This window comes from Triticum urartu, chromosome 3A, assembly GCF_056163025.1.
Source record: "Triticum urartu cultivar PI428250 chromosome 3A, HENAU_Tu73, whole genome shotgun sequence".
In the NCBI taxonomy this organism is placed as follows: domain Eukaryota; kingdom Viridiplantae; phylum Streptophyta; class Magnoliopsida; order Poales; family Poaceae; genus Triticum; species Triticum urartu.
The window spans coordinates 449177511-449186169 of NC_141875.1; positions in this window are offsets into that span (position 1 = coordinate 449177511).

Here is an 8659-nt window from a genome sequence, read left to right on the forward strand (position 1 = left end):
TTAAAATAAGAATTGGTGATTTTCTATGTTGCTATAAACCCATTCCCCTACAATTGTTACTGATCTAGTTTTAAATATTATAGGATGAATGGAAGTTTTCTTACTTGGAGTGGGTTGATCAAGAGTGGCCACAGTCTTTGAAGATGTGCCTAGCGAACCTCTGGAGCATGTATGAGGAAGAGAACACACGTAGTCTTAGAGAAAGTGTTGTCAATGCTGAAGCATATTTCAAGATGCAGGATAAAAAGTTGAAGGTGGAGAATGAGCTCAGATTTCTTAAATCAGACTTTGCTAAGATGGTGTTGGCGAAGGAGGAGGCACTTTCCCAGTTGGCCCGTGCAAAAATGGTTCTTACTGAACTAAAAGCAGATGTGGATAAGACGAGCCTGGATGATCTCGATTAGGGAAATGAATATATTGTTCTTATGAAGTTGAACTAGCTATATGTTGTACTGTGCTATTTTCATGTAGCTACCGTATTGTGATGTTATAATATATTTATGTGCCTGATATGAAATTGGCAAATAGTTGTTCGATGTGAAATGTGAATTTGCGTAATACTGGAATTATTAATTGTAAACTAATAAACCTGCTAAATGTGTCATGGACCTTTGCAAACGGTTCTAGCAGAAAAAGCGCTTGCAATGGATAGCTCAATGCCACACAGTTTTCTTCATCAAATCGTGTGTGATATTGTTGATAAAAGCAAACAGTTAACCATGGCAAACCGTGTGTGATAGTTACACCTTTCACACATGAGCCTACACATAAAACTGTGTGGGATGTACGTCTGAACGGAAACTTGTTCCTTGGATTGAATGTGCGGGATGTACATAAGAAGGAAACGTATTCCTTGGATTGACTGTGTGTGATATACATACGAACGGAAATGTTTTTCTAGGATTCATCATGTGGGATGTACATACCTACGGAAATGATTTTCTCGCATTACCATGTGGGATGTACATACCTACGGAAATGATTGGGTTTCGATGCCTCGCACGATCGCACACGGCCCCAGCCTGGGACCCAGGAGGGCCTATCCCTGACGATTTCTGGGTCATGTGCGAAGGACACCCTATCGCACACAAACACTTGGCAACGGTTCCAAACGCCGTCGCGGAAAGGGGTTAAAAACCGTTTGTTTAGGACCAACGCGCACCAGTGCCTACTCCTAGTAGGAGTAGGATTCCCCCCTTGGGGCGCGCCCTATGAGGCCAGCCGGTCCCCTCCTCCACTCCTTTATATACGGGGAGGGGGCACTCCATAGACACACAAGTTGATCTCTTAGCCGTGTGCGGTGCCCCCCTCCATAGATTTCCACCTCGGTCATATTGTCGTAGTGCTTAGGCGAAGCCCTGCGTCGGTAACTTCATCATCACCGTCACCACACCATCGTGCTGATGAAACTCTCCTTCGGCCTTAGCTGGATCTAGAGTTCAAGGGACGTCACCGGGCTGAACGTGTGCAGATCACGGAGGTGTCATGCATTCGGTACTTGATCGGTTGGATCGCGAAGACGTTTGACTACATCAACCGCGTTACTTAACGCTTCCACTTTCCGTCTACGAGGTTACATGGACACACTCTCCCCGCTCGTTGTTATACTTCTCATAGATAGATCTTGCGTGATCGTAGGCAAAATTTTGAAATACTATGTTCCCCAACAGTAAAACTGTAGCGCAGTGGATCTTTGGTGTCACCAATATATGTACACATTAAGCCGGACCGGCGGCTTAAGGGTATGATCCGCCATGCTACCCAGCATTGAAGTAAATCAACCCCGGTCAATCCATTGCCCAATATAGCTCTAACCTTTGAGAAGATAGGCGCAAGTTTGGCCCGTTCAGCAGTGGTAATCCGATCAGGGAGAGGATGTTTCGGGTTGAGCCGTTGGTCACGAAAGCCGGGCATGGGGTTCTCATCAGCAGGAGACGTATCCTTGCAGTAGAACCAGGTTTTATTCCCATCCTTGGGATGGCTTGGAAGTTTGGCATAAGGAAAATTGGCGTCTCTACGTCATTGAATTGAGATCCCTCCGAGCTCCTGACTGGTCCCATCAGTGAATTCATTTTGGCGGTTCAAGTAAAAATACTCTCTGAAGAGTTCAACACTTGGTTCCTCTTGAAGATATACTTCACAAAAGACTTGGAAATTGCAGATATTTGACACGGAATTGGGTCCAATGTCTTGATGATGAAGTTGAAAAAAGTGCAGAACGTCACGAAAGAATTTTGAGCCGGGCATGAGAAGCCCCGGTTCATGTGATTTGTAAAGACAATCACTTCACCATCCTGTGGTTGAGGATGACATTGTTTGGTTGTGGAATACGCCACTGAATGATGTTTTTTCTGGTAAGAAGTCAATTTTGACGTATTCCTGGAGCATTGGCTCGGTAACAATAGATGGGATCCAATCACATGATGTGACGGTCTTAGTCATGGTTGGATGCATAGCCTACACAAGGCGGTTCAAGATGTTATTAAACCGATGGATATCTGGTGACTTACAAATTATTGTTCAATTAGATGTACAAGGCTAATGGTTATGGAGATACAGTTCAAAGCATGCAATTGTTAAAACCAGAAGGACATTACAGAAGTTATTGACTATAAGGTAAATGATGGCGGCTTAAACGGGGCCTAATGATATATAGTGGGTTACGGTTTATGTCATAAGCCGCCATGACGGTGTTAGTACTTCGATTGGTCAAAAGAAAAATTTGCTAAAGTGGTGGACAAACAAATTTCACAAGTTCAAGCTATATTTTTGGATCTATGGCAGTTCAGAAAAGCAGTAAAATTCTAGCCTAAAATGGCGGAAGTGGAAAAGTATGGGTGCTCTGATGAGATCTTCTGTGAAGAGATGTTAGTCTAATGATAAAAGCAAGTGCTAAAACTACTTCCGCATAGGGTTTGTAGCGTATCCAGATTTAAAGCCACTAGAGGTAAAGAAAATAGCAAAGAACGGCAAGAACGCCGATGAACTACCAAACCCTAAATGCACATCTGAGATAGAAGGAAAGGTGCACTTATAAAATATGAGGAGCAGCAGTGGCACGTTGAAGTTTTTGATCCAACCAGGTAGATGCAGCAGCCTGGGTCGGTGCAGCAGTCGAAGGTCGCGGCGGTGAAGCCCGAGAGGCAGAAGAGACGCGAGAGGAAGACGAAGGAGGGGTAAAAATGATAAGGACCCCCTACCCCTATTTATAAGGGGGTGGATACAAGGCATGCGCGGGAATCGAGGAGGCCAAAATCATCATATGGCTATATGGATGCCACGGTTTTCGGGAGGCTCATCAAGATAAGTATCAATTAAGATGTTTTGGGCTACGTGCGATATTAATGTGAAATGACGTCATGGCAGCTTAAGAAAATACTATGAGCTGACATCACGACGGTTTACAGTAAGGTTTATCAGACAAGTGATGCAAGTTTGGGACAAGTCAGATATTGAAGATTGATGTGAACAAGTTCAAATCAACCTAGGGCCTAATGTTGGGGATATAACTATTGAGTATGAACCGCCAAGGAGGGGCCGGGTCATACCACTGGCGGTTTACCAATAAAGATAGCAGATCATAGGAGCCCAATAACGGCCCAAGACCCAGAGGAGACTTAAGGCCCGGGAGGATGAACCACCATGTATGTATGACTTGTGTTGTAAGGAATGCGTAGTTAATCACCGAGCCGGACACGTTGTGTATGAGCCGGCCGGGACTCCGGGAGCCGCCAAGGTGTCAACCTATGTATATAAAGGGACGACCCGGTGGCGGTTTAGGGCAAAAAAACAAGAGATCGAGAATTGGGTCAAGCGTATTCGCTCCCTAGTAATCGAAACCCTAGCAATACAATCCCAAACTGGAGTAGGCCTTTACCTTCACCCAAGGGGCCAAACCAGTATAAACTCTTTGTGTCCTTTGTCTCGTTTAACCCCTATAAGCTAACCTAGCTGCGATGGCTCCACGACTGAGTCCTTCTACTAGGACATCTGTCGTGACAATTCCACGACACTAGGTACCTGCGGGAATGTATATTGATTGCGGCTTGAACTATGTCGGTATTTCCCCAAAGAGGAAGGGATGATGCAACACAATGACGGTAGGTATTTCCCTCAGTGATGAGATCAAGGATATCAAACCAGTAGAAGTATCACGCAACACTACGCAAATAGTACCTACACACAAAGAACAAATACTTGCAACCCGATGTGTTAAAGGGGTTGTCAATCCCTTTCAGGTAACGGTGCCAGAAATTGCCGAGTTGACGAGATAAAAATATGATAGATTGGATAAATAGATCTTGAATAAATGCAAAATAAAATAAAGTGCAGCAAGGTATTTTTGGGTTTTTGGAAATATAGATGTGAAAATAAAAGCGAATAAAATAGATCTCGAAGGCAAATATGATAAAGCAAAGACCCCGGGCCCGTAGATTTCACTAGTGGCTTCTCTCGAGAAAAATAGCATACAGTGGGTAAACAAATTACTGTTGGGAAATTGATAGAACTGCAAATAATTATGAAAATATCTAGGAAATGATCATTGTATAGGCATCACGTCCAAGATTAGTAGACCGACACCTGCCTGCATCTACTACTATTACTCCACACATCAACCACTATCTAGCATGCATCTAGTGTATTAAGTTCATGGAGAAATGGAGTAATGCAACAAGAACGATGACATGATGTAGACAAGATCTATTTATGTATAAATATACCCCAACTTGGTATCCTTAATGGCAACGATACATACAAGCATGCATCTAGTGTATTAAGTTCATGGAGAAATGGAGTAATTCAACAAGAACGATGACATGATGTAGACAAGATCTATTTATGTAGAAATAGACCCCATCTTGTTATCCTTAATGGCAACGATACATACATGTCGTTTCCCCTTCTGTCACTGGGATCAAGCACCGTAAGATTGAACCAATCACAAAGCACCTCTTCCCATGGCAAGAAAAATCGATCTAGTCGGCCTAACTAAACCAAAGATTCAAAGAAGAAATAAGTAACACCCCGGATGTAACTTTCCATATTTGTATCTCCAACTCTTGCCATTTCCGGAGACGCGATATGATATTCCCTTCGTGGTTGGGTTTTGTCTTCATTTTGCATTTTGTTCATGTCATGCATTTCATATCATGTCATCATGTGCATCGCATTTGCATTCGTGTTCGTCGCATGCATCCGAGCATTTTCCCTGTTGTCCGTTTCGCAATCCGACACTCTCTCATGCACCGGTTGCACCCCTCTAACCTTGTTTCATGAGCGGGAGAAAAATGTTCTCGGAATGTGTCAAGATTTTTCGAGCGTCCTTGGTACATAACCGGTAGACCGCCTGTTAAATTTCATTCCATTTGGAGGTTGTTTGATGCCCGAACGGTTAACCGGGTAACCGCAAAAGCCTCTCTTGTGTTGCAGCCCAACACCCCTCCAAAGTAGCCCACTAACCCATCTAAACCCCCTCCATGCTCTCTGTCGTTGGATCACGATCGTGTGGGCGAAAACCGCACCTCATTTGGACTCTCCTAGCTCCCTATACCTATATAAATACCTCCCCCTCCATTTTTTCCGTGGACGAAACCCTAGCTATCTTCATCCTCGCGCCGCCGAACACGTACATCCCGTGCCCAGACATGTCCGCCACCGCCCCACGCCCAATCACCACGTGCCACCTGTCCCTGTGCCGCCCTCCACCGCTACGGCCTGCGAGGCCCACGGTCGGCCCGCCCCGGGCCGCGCCGAGCCGCCGCCTGACCGAGCCTGCGCCTCCGCCGCGCGGCTCCCGCAACCCGTCGCCCATCGCCGCCGCCCCGCCGGCGACCGTCACCGCTGTGCCCGCCTCAACTCGCCTCGCCTCCTGTCCGCTCGCCTCTCCGCCGTCCTTTGTCGCGTCGCCGCCTCCGCGCTGGAGCCCCGCTGCCTCGGTCTAGCCTCGCCTCCGCGCTGGAGCCTCGCCGCCTCGGTCCAACCTCGCCTCCTTCCTCCCTCGCGCCGGCCTACCCCGAGTTCCCGTGCTGCCGTTGCCCACCACCAGGAGAAGCGCCGACCCGCGTGCACCCGAGGCACCTGCTCCGACCACCTCCTTTGGCCGCCGGCGAACCACGCCTCCCCGCACCATGCCCTCGCCCGGATCTGGCAAGGTGCCGCCGGATCCGCTCGTTCCCAAGGCCACCTCGGCTTTGAAAGATCGTGGATGTCGCCTAGGGGGGTGAATAGGCGCTTTAAAATAATAACGATTTAGGCTTGAACAAATGCGGAATAAACCTAGCGGTTAATTTGTCAAGCACAAAACCTACAACTACTAGGCTCACCTATGTGCACCGACAACTTATGCTAAGCAAGATAAACTACTAGGTGATAGCAAGATATATGACAAGAAACAATATGGCTATCACAAGTAAAGTGCATAAGTAAAGAGCTCGGGTAAGAGATAACCGAGGCACGCGGAGACGACGATGTATCCCGAAGTTCACACCCTTGCGGATGCTAATCTCCGTTTGGAGCGGTGTGGAGGCACAATGCTCACCAAGAAGCCAGTAGGGCCATCGTAATCTCCTCACGCCCTCGCACAATGCGAGATGCTGTGATTCCACTAAGGGACCCTTGAGGGCGGTCACCGAACCAGTACAAATGGCAACCCTTGGGGGCGGTCACCGAACCCGTACACTTTGGCAACCCTTGGGGGCGGTCACCGGTACCCGTCAAATTGCTCGGGGCGATCTCCACAACCTAATTGGAGACCCCGACGCTTTCCCGTAGCTTTGCACCACAATGATTGAGCTCCGAACACCACCAACCGTCTAGGGCGCCAAGGCACCCAAGAGGAACAAGCTCTAGGGTCCCCAAACACCCAAGAGTAATAAGCTTCTCAAACTTCACTTCCACATATCACCATGGAGAACTCAAACCGACGCACCAAATGCAATGGCAAGGGCAGATGGAGTGCCCAAGTCCTTCTCTCTCAAATCCCACCGAAGCAACTAATGCTAGGGAGGAAAATGAGAGGAAGAACAAGAAAGAGGACACCAAGAACTCCAAGATCTAGATCCAAGGGGTTCCCCTCACATAGAGGAGAAAGTGATTGGTGGAAATGTGGATCTAGATCTCCTCACTCTTTTCCCTCAAAAACTAGCAAGAATCCCTGGAGGGATTGAGAGTTAGCAAGCTCGAAGAAGGTCAACAATGGGGGAAGAACATGAGCTCAAAGGATAAGGTTCATTGGGGAAGAAGACCCCCTTTTATAGGAGGGGAAAAATCCAAGCGTTATGTGCTCAGCCCGCACACGAGCGGTACTACCGCTTGGGCGGAAGAAGTAGGGAAATGGAGCAACAAAACATGAACCTTGGGGCGGTAGTACCGCTTATAAGCGGTACTACCGCTCACCCCAGCAGTACTACCGCTGGAGGAGCAGAACACGGGACCAAAAGAAGCAAGGCAGAGCAGAGTACGGCGGCAGTAATGCAGTAGCGGTACTACCGCCCGACCGGAGCGGTACTACCGCTTATAGGCGGTAGGCGGAACTACCATGCCTTACTGCCGTGCAACTACTGCTAAACCCGACACGAAAAGAGCAGGACCCAAAATCGAGGTGGTAGTAGAGCGGTACTAGAGCTGTACTACCGCTTGACGCTACAAGCGGTACTACCACTGCCGACTGCGGTACTACCGCAGGGAGAAAACCAGAACTGCCATAACTTCTTCATAAGAGCTCCAAATTGAGCAAACTCAAGCTTGTTGGATACAAGACGACGAGAAGCATCAAAACAAATGGAGGAGTGAAACCTCCAACCGAGAAGAACCGGCAAAACCTCCAACATCAAAAACATCATAGAAGATGCATGTGAACTCCGTTTTCGATGAACTCGAGCTTGTCATCAAGATGACCATAAGCTCTAAGACTCACAAAGCGAACCAAACAAGAACCAATAAAGATGATGCAAGGATGCAAAGGTTTGAGCTCTCTATGAACGATACGATCAAGCTACTCATCGAGAGCCCCCCTTGATAGTACGGCAATCGATCCTATAACCCGGTCTCCCAACTACCACTATGCGACCGGTAAAATAGAAAACCTATCAAGGGCAAACCTTTGTCTTGAACATAGTCCACTTGAGCTAGATGATGACGATCTTGACTCCCTCAAGTTGGACCACCTTTCTTGATTGTGTTGGCTCGATGAAGACTAGTTGATTGCTCCCCCATACTCCACTATGGGTGAGCAACTCTTCCGCACATCTTCACAAGTACATTGTCACCACAATGGATGGCAACCTTCAAGCATTTGATCTCTTCGTGATGCTCCACTTGAACTTGCACACTGCAACCTTGAATCTTTCCAACTTTCTCCATTAAGATGATGTCTTGAAGGTAAACATGAATGTTCACACAATCTTCTTCTTCAAGACATGCTTGCAATAAGCTCAACACTCACATGACCAATCTTTGAATAATTCCTTAAAAGCACCATGGTCAACTCATAAACTCCTTGAAACCAGCAAATGGACTTCAAGAGAAACCTATGGACAAATCCTTCAAATATAACTCAATGCAAACATTAGTCCATAGAGATTGTCATCAATTACCAAAACCAAACATGGGGGCACCGCATGTTCTTTCAGGCTTCCGCACCCTCGCTGGAGTCGCTGGA